Source organism: Ambystoma mexicanum, chromosome 6p, assembly GCF_040938575.1.
Source record: "Ambystoma mexicanum isolate Mex_15411 chromosome 6p, UKY_AmexF1_1, whole genome shotgun sequence".
NCBI classification, from domain to species: domain Eukaryota; kingdom Metazoa; phylum Chordata; class Amphibia; order Caudata; family Ambystomatidae; genus Ambystoma; species Ambystoma mexicanum.
In genome coordinates, this window is record NC_090935.1 from 1492342774 (window position 1) to 1492358809 (window position 16036).

Consider the following 16036-nt stretch of genomic DNA (forward strand, 5'->3'; position numbering starts at 1 on the left):
AGGCAGTAGGAAGAATATATCCCTCTATATCTCGCCTCTCGCTAGGACTTAATACCTAGCGCTGGATGGAGAAATAGGAAAAAGAAGGAAACCATTTGGTAATTTCCCATAGAAGCACACACCCTGTGAAATGTTTGTGTACTCACTTATTGAAAGGCGAGTCTTCCCGTAGTAATCTCTCCCATTCACTTTTTTGTGTGAGCGCTAAAACCAAAACGACATGGCCGTCCATAAAGATCTAACCATAGCGCTACATGATGACGTCACTGCGTTAAATCACATACGCGTCCGGCACGATAATACTTTTGTCCTCGATCTTGGAGTTACCATTTCGAATGAATAAGGGGAGGGATAAGGATACTGCCCTCTCTGTTATAGCGCATGGGCTACACTCTGCTTTTATGTATCTACACCTAACAATCAATGTGGAAATCGAGTGCATCATCCACAATGAATTATACGGATTGTTAAAAGAATGTCAATGCCTTATTGCACAATCATATTGCTGCGTTTCACAAGATACAAGATTTTTAACGTGACCAATGGAACAAAAAATCTCTCTGCACAACCTACAGTCACATTGTGACATTCCACATAATCATTTAACACATAAACATGGCTTTTTGTAAAAGAAAATAATGTTCAAAATTCAAATGTTTCTTGATAATAGCCTCTTGTGAGGGTCCTTTAACCTTTTTTAGGATCACCCATTGGACATATGAATAGCCATGACTTTGTTCCATATAGTGTTTCACAATTTGTGCCTGTACAATCTTATTCTTAAAGCAGCTTTTATGGTCAATTACTCTCTTTTTGCACTCTCTGTTTGTTTTCTCAATATACAATCGCTGATGTGGACACATGATTAAATATATTACATTAATTGAGTTACAGTTTGTGTGTTCCTTCAATTCCCATTCTATGACAAGACAGGAGGCTCGCATTATGCTTTACTTTATTTATTACTGCCATAATTAGCTTTTCAAATTAAACTTTTAAAACTACACATTTTGTAATGTTTTTCTGAACTTTCTTGAAAAATGTGCAAATTTTGGGTTTAAAAGTTCTGCAATCCAAGTAAAGTCTCAAAATCTAACTCCAAACCACGACTCCCATGGCTCTCCGGGGTTTGGTAGTCCTGACCTCTCCTCCTGCACCTATCCGCATGCAGGTCAGCCCTTAAGAACCCTCAACCCTAGGTCCTTTCCTCTTTCTTTTTTGCTGCCTTGTAGAGATAAGTACCTCAGTTTACTAAGCTGCTATGCTAATTATTTGTTTGGCTTTTCAAGCCGTGTAATATCGTATATCTCGCCTAGTCATAGTGCGCAGCTTAGGCGTTTTATATGGTGGATGCGCGACATATTTAGCGCGGTTGTAAAAAAAAAAAAAAAAGAATAATAATAATGATAAATACCGTCATTTAAAGCGTGTTCGTCTCGTCACGTAGGCAAGAGTATCGCGTTCGTTATTGCGCGTGTATACAGTTAGCCAATTAGTTTGTCGGTTGTCGGGGAGAGGCGGAGCCGACGCCGTGAGTGAAATTCGCTCGCCTCAGGCAGCCGGCCCCGCTCCCCCATGTTACGTGCTGGCGCCGTCAGACGCGACTAGCACTAGGACCCAGGGGAGCGGGAGAAGGAATAATCTCCCGGCTTTCCCTGCGCGTCCAACGCTCGCGCGCACAGTTGGAAGTGCGTTCGCGAAGCGTCATACACACGGCCTCCAAGCTTACATAAAAAAAAAAAAAGGGGATTTATATTTATAATATACAGCTGCTCACGTTGGTATTGAACATACAACAAACAGAGAAAGCTGGGCTTTATACAGCTCGAGTGAGAGTAGCAGCAGATCCAGACCCCTCGGCTGGCACACAGATTTGGCTCTGCCAATATTAAACATGGCTCAAAGCAGAAGCCCTGGCCAGACACCATCCACTTCGCCAGAGTGGTCTGAAGAAGAATGGGAGCACAGTCCTTACAATCAGGAGACAGACCTCTCCCAAAGCTTTAAGCAGGTGCTGGGAGACTCGCTTTCTAAAGCAGTCTCGCAGGGAGTACAACCTATTGCTAAGAGGTTAGAAGTACTGGAGGCTATTTTGGCGGAACAGCAAGCAAGGCTTGCCAGGAAGAGGAGAGCAGAGAGCCCCGGAGAGGGACCGTCAGCCAGACACCCCACTGGGGTTGAACGTGAGGGGCGTAAAACAGCTCGGAAGAGCAAGAACTCTTTGACCCCCCCGAGCAATATGGAAACGGAGGATACTGCTCCCCAAGAAATGAGCGACCCTGTCGCTAGGCTAAAGAGAGCCTTCCTGGAAAAGAAAAAAGAATGCCAGGATTGACCCCCTACCCCAGGGGTGGAAAATATAGGGGGCAACGACGAAGGCTATATGCCTGACGACGAGGGTGAGAATGACACCTTTCAACAGGTGGAAGAAGAGATCGATCCACAGGAGGTGGATAATACGACTGACATGTTTGATCCGGAGACAATCAGGCACCCGAAATCTTCGGAGTGGGTGCCGTCACCTAGAGTGGCAGCGTATATAGCGCAGCACATCCGCAAACCACTGGAACGAGACGTACGATCTCGTATGAGATCAGAATGCCCCAGACCAGACTTACCGGGAAAACTAACAGAAACACCAGATCTAGACCCCAAGATGGTCACTTTTGTGACTAAATCAGCGAAAGATATAAGGAAGGGAGTAGATCGGGCTTGGCGAGGGTGCCAAGACAAGCTCCTCGACCTGGCGGGACCATTAGCCAAAATAATGGACCTGGCAGAAAAGGCAAAAGATACTGGTACCCCGGTGGACGTCTCCGCACTCGCTAATTGGGCCCAACGAGCAGTGTGTCTCTTAGGCAATGCGAATTGTGCAATCTCCTCCAAGATAAGAAGAGGAGTTCTGCTAAAGATCGATAATAAACTAAGTGATCTCGCCTCCTACGAAGCAGGCGAAAGCGCCAAAGGACTCTTATTCGGTGAAGCATTCGCTAAAGAAATGGCGCAGTTTGTGGGCACCTATTCCGCTCTGGAGAGAGCGCAAAGCTCAATAAAAAAGATCTTCCCGAATCGTGTTTTTTTCGGGGCCGGACGCCAAAGGGGTCGCCCGTCCGGTCGATTCAACTACCATCGAAGACCCCAAGGGCCGCGCGCCCAATACTGGGAAGGGAAACAACAAGATACCTTCTTTCCGACCAGATCCAGGTTTCCCAGAGGTCGTAGAGGGAGAGGAACCTACCGTCAGCCCAATGTCTCAGGAGGTGAGTGCGATAGGCATAAAAGTAGGAGGGAGAACCCTTCATTGTCTGAGCGCGTGGCAAGCGTTATCGCGCGATGCATGGGTTTTACAAGCAGTAGTAGGCCTGCAATTAGATTTCGTAGGGAACCCAGTTCAGAGATCAGAGCCTCACCCCATTCACATGGCAGACGAAGAAGCAGCATTTTTGCACAGCGAACTGCTCAAGCTAAGAGAAAAGAATGCAATAGAAAGAGATGTTCAAGGAGGACCAGGGTTCCTCAGCAACATATTTCTAGTTCACAGAGGGGAAAAAATCTGACCAGTCATAAACCTAAAAGGTCTAAACGAATAGCTAGTGTACAATCGCTTCAAGATGGCAGGTATCCATCTGCTCCGAGATATCCTGCGTACAGGGGACTGGCTAGCCCGGCTCGATCTCAAGGACGCTTACCTTACGATTCTGATAGCTCAGGAGTTTTGGAAATATCTCCGCTTCCGCTGGAACAGGGAGACGTGGCATTTTACATGTCTCCCGTTAGGCCTAGCGTCAGCACCCTGGGCATTCACCAAACTAATGAGACCAGTAGCAGGGGCCATAAGAGAGAGAGGGATTCGCATCATTATCTACCTAGACGATATTCTCGTGCTAGGCCCAGACAAAGAGACCCTCACCAAGAGAGTGCAGTGGACATTTTCTCTCTTAACATCTCTAGGATTCTTAGTGAATTTAGACAAATCCCAGTTGGTACCGATCCAGACTCTAGAATTCCTAGGATTCAACATAGATACGCGCAAAGCGACCCTCGAACTTCCTCTTCGCAAAGTGAAGGCAATAAAGAAGGAACTCAGGCTAGTGATAGCGAGGAAAGTGATTTCCCTACGGAACCTCGCCAGAGTAGTGGGCTTGCTTGCAGTCTCCATTCAAGCGATTTTCCCAGGGCCCCTCCACTATCGAGCGTTACAGAGGTTAAAAATACAACACCTACAAGGAGGGCTAGGTTACCATCAGGTAGTGACTCTGGATCCATACGCTGTGACCGAACTACAATGGTGGCTCCAGAATATGGAAGCCTGGAATGGCCGGGCGATTTTCGGGGATTCCCCAAACATCATCATAGAGTCCGATGCGAGCAGATCTGGCTGGGGAGCACGGTGCGAACACATAGAGACAGGAGGGAAATGGTCGGAGCAAGAGTTACACCTTCACATCACCTGTCTCGAGTTATTAGCAGGGTAATTCGCAGTTCGCGCATTTACGAAAGACAAAATCAAATGCTGCGTGCTGCTCAAGATGGACAATATCTCCGCAGTGCGCTACATCAACAAATTGGGTGGCACAAGGTCCAAGATGCTAGCAGAACAACCGAAAGACTTCTGGCACTACTGCCTTCAGAACCAGATCACAGTCACGGCGGAATACCTGCCGGGCACCCTCAACGAGGTGGCAGACTGGAATTCACGATATCTAGTGGATTCCAGCGACTGGAGACTGCACCCACAAATATTCAAGAAGCTACAAGAACTCTGGGGTCCCCTCCACATAGATCTGTTTGCGTCCAGACTGAACGCGCAGACTCAGAAATATTTCAGCTGGAGGATAGACCCGGGTGCAGCTGGTACGGACGCGTTCCTCCAATCCTGGAGTGGAGTGCTCCACTATGCATTCCCACTGTTCCTCATGATCACAAGGACGTTAGCGAAAGTTCAGAGGGAGAAAGCAGAGCTTGTAATAATCCTCCCTTTCTGGAAGTCCCAGCCCTGGTTTCCAGTAGCGATGGAACTTTCTACGGATTTTCCGAGGATAGTTCCTCACCATCTAGACCTTCTGCTCGACCCGTCTGGGCATGGACACCCATTGATAATAGCGAACACTTTGCAGTTGATGGCCTGCAGGGTTTCAGGAGAAAGTGGGAATTGCCAGGCATTTCACAGCTCGCTGCAGACTGCATCAGAGATTCCTGGGCGCCTTCCACCATTAGGAGCTATAACGCAGCATGGAAGAGCTGGACCTGGTGGTGCTCGGAGCATGGTATGGATCCCGTTTCTGCACCTGTAGTACAAATATTCAACTTCTTAAAGGAGAAATTTCAAGAAGGTAACGCCTTCAGGACGATAGGAGTGCTTAGATCAGCAATCTCAGCAGGACATGACAGAGTAGAAAATGCCGCCATTGGCGAGCACCCCACGGTACTTCGTCTCTTGAGAGGAATGAAAATCAGAAGGCCCCCCGAGCCGAAATACGCGATTTTGTGGGATGTCAAAGAAGTGTTCCAACTTTTCCTGGCATGGCCGGAGAACGAACATCTTTCTCGTTCTCAGCTTTCAGGAAAGCTAGCAATGTTGTTATGTCTCACAGCGTGCCGGAGAGTGTCAGACGTGAAAGCTCTGGAGATCGATAGAAAGATTTTTTACCCAGACGGAGTAGCTTTCACCATAGCTAAGCGAACAAAGTCAGATTCCAGAGTTATCTCATACCCTTACTTTGTAGACAATAAGAAACTGTGCGTAGCTCAGTGCATTAAGGATTATGAAACGGCAACAGTACACCTAAGGCCTCAGGCAGTAACTCAACTGCTAATAGCGCGTAGAAAGCCTTATCATGCGGTAGCTGCAGCGACAATTGCTCGATGGGTGCGAGAGGTAATGCAATGGGCAGGGATAGACCTAGCTCAGTTTGGCGCACATTCTGCCAGGGGCGCGATGGCTTCTAGAGCGTTTTCAGCAGGAGTATCCCTTCAAGATATCATGAAATCAGCCGATTGGTCATCTGAGTCGACCTTCAAAACATTTTTATTTCAAACCTGTATCAAACATACCAAATAGAGTGGTAGCAAGCTTTGAACAAGCATAATGCAAGCCTCCTGTCTTGTCATAGAATAAAGATTGCCCACTCTTACAGCTCAGGAAAGTCTTCATTCTATTAAAGACAAGGAGGTGAGCATTATATCCCACCCAGATTATGGACAAAGATTGTTCTTGCATCGTGTATTAAATGTTCAACTTTGTTGGATACCCGCCCTGATGTGTTGTTTTCCATTTCTCGTAGGAGACGATCAAAAAGCAACCTGATCGTGAACAGGGAGATTAATGTGGACACAAGCACCTTCATCCAAGGAGTTCAGGCTTCAACAGTTCGAAGTCACAGTTACAGTTTGAAGATCGTTTTCTAGTTGGCATTATGACTGTTGCGGTTCATAGACAAGTTCGGAAAAGGGAAAGAAGAGGAAAGGACCTAGGGTTGAGGGTTCTTAAGGGCTGACCTGCATGCGGATAGGTGCATGAGGAGAGGTCAGGACTACCAAACCCCGGAGAGTCATGGGAGTCGTGGTTTGGAGTTAGATTTTGAGACTTTACTTGGATTGCAGAACTTTTAAACCCAAAATTTGCACCTTTTTCAAGAAAGTTCAGAAAAACATTACCAAATTTGTAGTTTTAAAAGTATAATTTGAAAAGCTAATTATGGCAGTAATAAAGAAAGTAAAGCATAATGGTCGCCTCCTTGTCTTTAATAGAATGAAGACTTTCCTGAGCTGTAAGCGTGGGCAATCTTTACTCTCTGGGCAATCCAATATTAACAGAGTCTGTTTTTTTAAATTTTTTTAGTAAAGGGCACATAATGCAATTCCCACATGGATGATGGCCCGTCACAGGTGGTAAGCCTCATAAGGTGCCCTGCTTCAAACATTTATCTTTTCTTCCTGTAACTTCATTCCCATTCTAATATTCCTGATGTTAGTACTTTTCCTAAAGGCCGTAACTGTCACGGGCATAGATTTAAGAAGAACTTTCTTCCAATTACTGGTTCCTGATTTTATAAGACAAGTTACTGAAAGTACTGACAAAAAAATAATCTTTATTCTCTTTTTTCCTTTGGCTGTTGGTCTAATAAGGCTTCCCCATGGTTATTGAAGGCATTGTTTTGCGGATTTCCTCACTAATTTAGTTGGATACCCCAGAGTCTCTAGTTTAGTTACCAATTTGTTAGCTTCCATCTCATGGTCTTATTTTGTGCTGCCATTCCGCTTAAGACTGAGAAATTGTCCAAATGAGAGGGTATCCCTCACATGTTGGGCAGGATGTCTCCCATAATGTAGAAGTACATTTTTGTCAGTTTCCTTAGGAAAGTCTAACCAACAATTTAGCCTCTGAATGATAGATCGTGATATCCAGATAGTTAACCTCTACATTGCTTACCACAGATGTACATTTCAAATACCTACTCTGGGTATTTAGCCATTTCACAAAATTCATTGCCTCTTCTTGTGTGCCTGACCACAACACAAAAACATCATCAATGAATCTTAGCCACCATTTCAAATGAGCTCCAAAAGGATTGAGCCCTGAATATATCACTGTTTCTTCGAACATATTCACATAGAGATTGGCCAGGTTTGGTGCCTTTGCTGCTGCCATAGCCGTACCTTCTGTTTGTTCATAAAAGGTTCCATCAAATTGAAAAAAAGTTATTAGTAAGTGATAATTCAGTGCCCCAAAAAATGAAAGAATTACTGATGGAGTGATCGTCATTCCTTTACAGGAGTGTCTCCTCAATTACTTCCAAAGTCGCTCTCTGGGGGATATTTGTGTATAGAGATTGGATGTCCAGACACATCAATATATTCTCAGCAGGTATGAAAAGGTTGTTTCTCTATCTTACACCAGTGCACACAGCGCGCTAACAGCTGCACTGGCCCGACACAGTCAATATAACACCGACTTGCGGTGAAGCGGTTTCCATAGCAAATCAAGGACTATAATTTAACTATTTTTGATTTCACCACAACGCAGCCCCTCACATGAACTGGGACATTCTGCATGTTGGGCCACCATTGACATAGCATAGCAGTCCTGCGTGGAAGAAAGGGGTAGATTTTTTACTCCTATTTGTAACCATTGTTTGTTGTTACACATACTGGGTGGGGAAGAAAGCACCAGATTTAACAGGGCCAGCAGTCCAATGGAAGAAGGAGAGGGAGAATAAGAAGAGTGACAGGAATCAGGAAAGTGGGGGTTGTTCCGGTGTGTTCAGAAGAGGAGAAGGTGGCAGTAAAAGAGCCCAGCAGGAGGAAGTACATTGAATTGGAGGCGTTTGGAAGAACAGGTGAGGCATTGGTTGGTGAGAACAAGTGATATTGTGTGGTGAATGTGCATGTAAGCTAAGTGAGTAAGAGTCTTAGAAAGATTAAAGAGAGTGAGTGGTGCTTGGAAGAATTACAGGAGGGTGACTAAGTAGAAGATGGGGTGGACTAGTATTATGGAGAAAGGAGTAGCAGACTAGGGGAGGAGAATAGTACTGGTTTTGAGAGGGAAACAAATAAGTGGTTGGGAGAGGGCAGAGGAGTAGTGGCTTTGAAAGAGGAGAGTTCTAAGAGAGAGTGTAGGAGGGAGTAACATCAGAGAGTAGAAGTATGAGTTTGAAGGAGTGCGACAAACACTGGAGAGTCAGCTTTAGGAAGTATTAGGATAGAAGGAGGGGAGGAGTTGGAAGGAGTAGGGTAGTGGGGGAGAGTGAGAGACAGGCTGATGTGATGAATCCTGCTGAGTCCTCCCAGAATCCAAGCCTAAAGTCTCCTCCCAGGTGGCCTGGGGAAGGCAGCCGCTGCCTGATCCTAACCCTAGGGGTGGTATTAGCCGGATGAATCACCTGGGAGGAGAAGGCCACCAAGGGGATAAGGTGACTCCATTAGGAAGGACACAGTATTCATCTTCACCAGGGGATGAACTTCAATAATACCGGAATACCTAATGGCGTGCTGCCAGAGTCAGACTTCCTTATCCAGAAACACTCAGTGTTTATAGTAAAAACCATCATGGTCAGCATGGGAATAGAACATATAAGGATAAGAATGGCAATAGCATTACTTCTGATATACGTGATTCCTGCTTTTATTTGAACTCTGAAATCAAGAATCAACCATTGAATACTTTAAAGCCCTGTTACATAAGTATCTTCCATAAACAAAGTAAGTTAGATAATGTTAATACTAAGACCTTTAAAATAAAGAGACCCAAACATTAGGGACTTCAAGTTCCGTAATGCCTTAGGTACTGGGACAAGGAAGAGATGCTTAGAGTCACAGAACTGCAGTATACAATCTAGTGTTTCTATTGATCCACACCTGAGCGGGACTTATGATTATTTAAGGCCCCTTCAGATGCATGCCATTAGAAACCGGGGTAGAAATTGTGGGAGAATCCATGAGCAGCCGTGTATGCAGAGAGGGCAGAGGAATGAAGACTATGGGACCACCACTGTTTGTATAGCAGATTATGGTGCCGAGAGAGTCACAGGAGTGAGCAACCTAAACTGCAGAGGTCGCACAGCAGCGGTGAAGTGACAGGCTGCCCCATGGGAGAAAGAAGTTCTTCATTGCCTGTTCTCAACAACATTGGCTGGTGAGCCTCCGAGAATGCCAGGAGCAATCCAGGCTCCCTCGGTCAGAGAAATGGGACACAGGAAACTAACTGGAGCTGTCAAAGGCTCAAAGAAGTTGCAGCGGGCAAAGCGGACGTGCCACCAGAGACTGGTGAGTTAGCCTGTAATAGGTGACCCCGGAGTGCTTTGTGTAACACTGCTGACTGCGTATAGTTGTTTTGAATGCCGAACTAATGATAGAAAGTCGTTTTGCAAAAATCCTTATGTAATTATGAAAAAAGAGGAGGTTTACAATTATTGCCAAAGCCAAGAAGGAGCAATATTAAAGTTAAGCTGTAAAATATATTTCCAAAGCCAAAAGGGGGCAATATTGACATCAAACTGCTCTTAAGTTTGCCAAAGCCAGTCGGGGGAAATATTGAAACCTAACAACAACCAGCATTGGTTTAACCAAAGAAAGTATATTAAAGAAAAAACGGGAAACTGTTTTTAGAAGTGGCAATTAAGTAAGTTGAACACACAACATCAAGAGGTGTTGTATCCTTAAGGAAGAAGTTGTAAATCTCAAAGTTACCGAAAGCTAAAGACTGTGCTAATGTTTGAATTTAACCTCATCAGCAAGTACTTATAGTAGTGGTAGCAGTTTTATCCTGGCAGGCGAGTAAACCAAGAAAGCCATTGTTAGTGCTATTCCTGGCAGGTTAGTGGGCCAGGAAGAAGATATTGAAGTACTACATTGTGATGAAAGGTTGTAATGAAAAGAAAGTGGCAATGCCACAGAAGTTTTTGATGAATTGTGGTAAAACCATCTTGACAAAAACATTGTTGTGTTTATAAAGAAAAAGTTATATTGAAATATTCATTGGAAGCATGAAATAAAGACTTCTTGTTTGATAAGCAGGAGCTTGTGGAAACTTATATTGTAGAGTGATGAACTTTCTATAACCTAAATGAATCCAAGTGCCAAGTGAAACAGAGCTTGATGTGGAAAGCAACTGTGTGTTGTCCTTGAAGTGGAACATCACCATTGAAAAGAACTGTGTTAATTGGAACTTTTATTTGGAGAATCCTACATTAATCCCTGGGAAGGGGATCTGACCATGGTTACAAGAATATTTTGGTTATAAAGTTTGCATTTGAAGATAATTGATATTTTGTTGAACTTGAACAGCCATATACATTCCTGTATGATTTTGTTGTATGCGCAAGTGTGAGGGACAGACACCTTTTGATGTTAGAGTATTTTCCTTTACTCTTAGTATTATAGGCAGGGAAATCCTCATTAGGTTAGGGAAAGTGAGAGGTTTATCTGACCCTCATATAACATCAGGGGTTGAGAGTAACAAACCAGAGTGGGGCCTCAGTGTCTGTAAGGCACAGCCCTGCAACCCTTTGAGCACTAACATTATTGTTAGCGTAGGCCTAGCCTAGAAAGTCCCTGAGGGGCATTAGATGGATAAGATGATTGCCTTTAGGAACTCAGTGATAGAAAGTTGGAACACAGATAGTAGGGGTCAATACACTCGATATACTAACATGAGGAATAAGGACACCAGGGTTGCAAGGACAATGCTTCAACTTGTTGAGGGAGTAAGGGATGGCCCTATTACCCTGCATAACAACTCAATAAAAATCCTTGAACCATCTCTGGGAGTCAAAGTGCTGTTGAGACCATCAGTGGCACATCCCAAACAGCTTTAAAGAACATAAAAGAGGATTTGTGCAGGGCCTCCGTTATAAAGTTACTATCCAGAAAGATGCTGTGAGTTGGGACTTGGATCCGTCTTAGCGCAGCAAAACTCATAAGAATGTGAACAGCTAATTGCCTAAATTAGCTAGCTGCTTACTAAGAGAGAGAGGGAAACTGTGTCAACATTGAAAATGAGGCATTTTCAGTAATTTGGCCCATGCACATTTGAAACCCTATATCTTGGGGTCATACTTTACTGTCCATAAAATCACAGGCCTCTCATCTGGCTAATGGCCATGCAGGGAAAGAATCCAAAGTTGTTGTATTCGGCCATATTCGTACAAGGATTGGATATGGACATGTATCACAAACCTTGATCTGAGCATTCTAATGCAAATGTCCTGAGTAGGTGCTGTTGCCTTGACAATGAGCCAGATCCTTAGAAAGAGTGTGGAGGGAGGGGCTCATCAATCATGTTTGCATGGGGGAAGAGGAGTGACATGTTGCCATTTGTCAGGGTGAAACTGTCTTAGCTTTTTTCATTTTCAATATGAAATGATGCAGGTAAATCTATCTCTGAAAGTGACATCTGCTAATCAAACCCCAATTTCATAATTTTCCATGCTTTAAAGAATAATGCAAACACATACCTTTGTTGAGCCTGTCTGCTGACACCTCAGCAGCTGCCTTGTAGTCTAGCAACATGGCAGTTAAAAAGTGACATGTGCTTTTCACGCATAGTCTGATGGAACCCAAATTGCCAGGAGCAAGGGTCTGTCTTTAAGCATGGGCAGCTCTGATCTCAGAATTGTATAATTGTGTGACCCCAGGCCCTGATGGCAGATGGAACTCTAAATATAAGACACGTCTGATTTTGATATGGTGGTGTGTGAGAATCTGCAATTATACTTGACCAAACCTATTTATGTCGTTGTATTTGTTCAGCTTGGTTTTTAGTGACTCAACTCAATGTTAGGGTTTGTGTGTTTCATCATCTAGAACTGTGTTTCTCCCAAAACAATTATTTGGGCTCAGCCCTGGAAAACCCTTTCTGATCTCTTTAGGAAGGCTTGTCACCTTCACCAGACAACAGCAAGTCTCCCCAGGGGGTTAGCTGGGACCCACTGCTTCAAAGGGAAAGCTATGTCAGGATCACAGAGAGCTCACATAAGCTTTGTAATTAACAGAGTATTTAATGCATTGCCGACTGGAGAGAGGGAGGAGTTAGAATAGTCAAGAAAGAAGCAACACATCACAGAAGGGTTCCACTATCTTGGATTATCCCAGGACTTCTACTTTGTCTGGTCCCCATCCCCACATACTGCAGACAAACCACTGGGACATTACCAGGAAAACTGCTGAAACAACAGCCATGATTGGACCTCTTAAAGAAGGCAAGAATGGACCCAATCTTCTGAAGAGGAAGGATTACACCCGAACTCTGGAGGGGTAACAGTTTTCTCCAAAGTCCTCTTCCAGTGAAGAAAGACAGAGCATTCTAAGAAAGGAGCAACCCCTTTCCCTCAGCTATTACAGAGGAACTTTTAATGTGATCTGCTGGCTGGACACGACTTACTGCAAGCTGAGATTGCTGGTACCCAGAAACCCGCTCACTGGCTGTGAAAGCCCCTGCAATTGCTCTCTGGAAAACCTCCTTGTTGGGAAGTGCAGAACAAGAACCCACCTTGCTTCTGGAGACCCTGCATGGGGTGCTTCAGAAGCCATAAGACAAGTACCTGCTCTGGACACTGTTGCCTGCTCTTGGTTCTATTTGTTTTTGCCAAACAATATTGTACCGACCATTTCTTTCCTGCACTTTCTTGACTTGATACCCTATTATTCACCTGATTTGAACCAATCACAGCTACAGGACCACACTGCACCACTGGTCCATCTCGAGCCTACTCAATGGTCTTGATGCCCACGATCCAGTGAAACGTCTTGACACGACCTCCAACAATTGCACAAGGCCTGTCTAGATGCGGTTGAGCCTGAAAACCTTGCATAGAAGGTATTGTAGTGGTTCTGTCCCCTGCCCTACCTTAAAGTCCTTGGTGACCAGTAAGGCTCCCCCACGCCCCTCTAACTTTTTAAAAGACATCTGCAGTGAACTTGACATTATTGCTGGAATAATTGGCTAAGCACCCCTGTGTTCAGTCCCAGAGTACACCTTTTAATTACAAAGCCTTAAAATAGTGTGTCTTCCATTACCGTATTTTTGATTGGTGTGAATTTTTTTTTAAAAGTTTAATTATTTAAGTATCCTTTTTTTTATAGAAGCTTGTTTGGCCATTGCTTTATTTTAGCCCCACAGCAGTATTGTTTATTGGACTGCTTGTGTGCTAGCTCGCATCCCTCCTCAAGAGGATAGCCCACTGTTTGAGTCTCGGCCCACATTACCAAAAGAAGAAAAGGAGCTATACAAGTCGGGCTGTGCCTGTTTCACCTTTAAGATTAGGATCACTTCTGATTTAATAATAATATGGGACTGAGTGGGAGTTTAATCAATTTCTTATCACTCTAGAGCAATAGTCATTTCATCACAGGTCGCTTGTTGTGCCCAATGGCCGATGGTCATTCTCCGGGCAGAGTGGAGTTCTGTGGTCTGATCGTGGCAGCAGTAGTGGAGGCAGCTTTTGGTGCCAGGGGGCACGGCTAATAGGGCGCAAGCTTGAGGTTGGGCGGCGCACTAGGCACCAGGGGGAGTAAAAAGGGAGCAGCTGCCCCCTGATCCCCCTGGCTCTGCCACTGCTTGGCAGTGAAGATTCTTAAAGTAAATATTACTATGTGACCACTGTGTATTTTTCATGCCCCTGGATAGATCATCATGAATTACTCACAGTAAAATGAAGAAAAATACGGCAGAGGAAAAACATTTGTACCGCAGGATGGTAGTGCTCACTTTTAATTTCATTTTAGGGCCAACAAAAAACAAGGCATAAATGTAATGTATAATTTTAAAGAGCAGATTTTTCGTTTCAGTAAGCACAAACTGAGATCTTATGATGAGATCTGCTAAACTGTGGCCGAGTTATAGGCGTTTTAGGAGCAATAACGTAACCCCCCTTGAGTCATACCTTTATTGCCTGGCTGATCTAGGACGAAGAGGTCCTTTAGGGCGAAGTCCCTTACCTGGTCAGCAAGTGGATCTGTGCCCTGGGGCCAAGAGGGATGGCAGTGCAGGGCATGGGCCATCCTACAGACAGGTGTCACTCCTTGTCACTGCACCACCTTTATCGCACTAGTAAGGTTGACCAGTGGTACTTATTGTTATTAATGTGAGGGTGGGGTCATGTGATTGGGATGGTGGGCGCTGCCAGGGAGTTAGTTTAAGTGGCCCAAAGTATTTTAAAATAAAGCAAAAAAGGGCCCGGCGAGGGGGGGGTGGCAGCCTCCCAGCCAATGAGGTGGCTCGGAACGGGGTCTTTTCCACACCGGGAAAGACCCCTCTCCGAGTCTTCTCAGAGCGGGAGGCAGTGGATTAACTTTGCTCAAAATGTTGGGGAGGACATAACATCTAAAGGAAAGGTGCCCCTGCCAAATGAATGGGGACAAAATGGCGTGCCACGAAAGTTGGGGGGGACAAACACCCTTGTCCCCCCCTAAAATTATGCCCATGGCGGGAGGCCGCCATCTTCGCTCGCCGGGTTGTAGGTAAGGGCCTTCTCTCCCTGCGCTGCGTCCTCTTTCCCCCACCCCACCGCCTTTTTCCACATCTATCCTCCCCCTCCCTAGCCCCACCCTACTCACCAGCGCTGCTCTTTCCTTCTCTGCACCGGGCGGAGCACCGATCTGGCAATGGCCACCATGGAAAGGGAGAAAGTACTCTGTGTAATTCCCTTCTCCCTGATCAATATGTAGGTTTTCTAGAGTTGACAAACTTTTACACGCGATTTTTCAACTTGAAAAATGACCTATTGGTACCCTGGTACAACGTGCCATGGTACTAATAGCTATAGAACCCAAGGGGGGGGGGGGCATTACGGGTCTGGCACTAAAATTGAACAAAATTCCTTTCCTGCTTCTGGGAATGAGCAGGGACCGGGTTTGCCGTGTGCCGTGCCTTGCGTGTGAGACTAGGATGCCAAAACACGCAATGCAGCTCCTCTGAGCATTATGGGAGGGGCTGGAGGGTTAGTCCACGCCAAATAAAGAATGAAGGAAGGCAAGGAAAGGGACTCTCCTCACAGCTTTTCTTGACTCAGGGAAACCATAGGAACTTTGCTTTTCCTTTTTTTGTGTTCATGTTTATTCAGATCCTGTTTTGATGGTCACCTTACCCCACAGGATCGTTTGCCCCCATTATGATTTAATCGGTATGGGTAAAAAAGGTGGTATTTCAAATGCAGCCTGTTGTACATTCATGAGGTATTTATAAAATGAATAATTCCAGTAATAACGCATAATTATGAGGTCAAATTCACAATGTGTATCTCCTCCCTAAAGGGGGCTGGTCAAGATAAACATTTTAAGCATGTCCGAGCAAATTTAAAACAATTGGTCCCTTAAGTGAAGGGATGTGTTAGCGCCACCCTTCAACTAAAGGAAAGAAAATGGCTGTGGGATCTCCACAGTGAATGAAAATGTGGACGGTACAGATCCTTCTGTATAGTCTTTAGGGTCATCTCCTACTGTAGATATCTATATCCATCCCCAAACAGGCATGAAAATGCTTTTTATTTTTTAAATGTGGGTTTTAGAATGTCAACATGTTTTGCTCCTGGTACGGGAA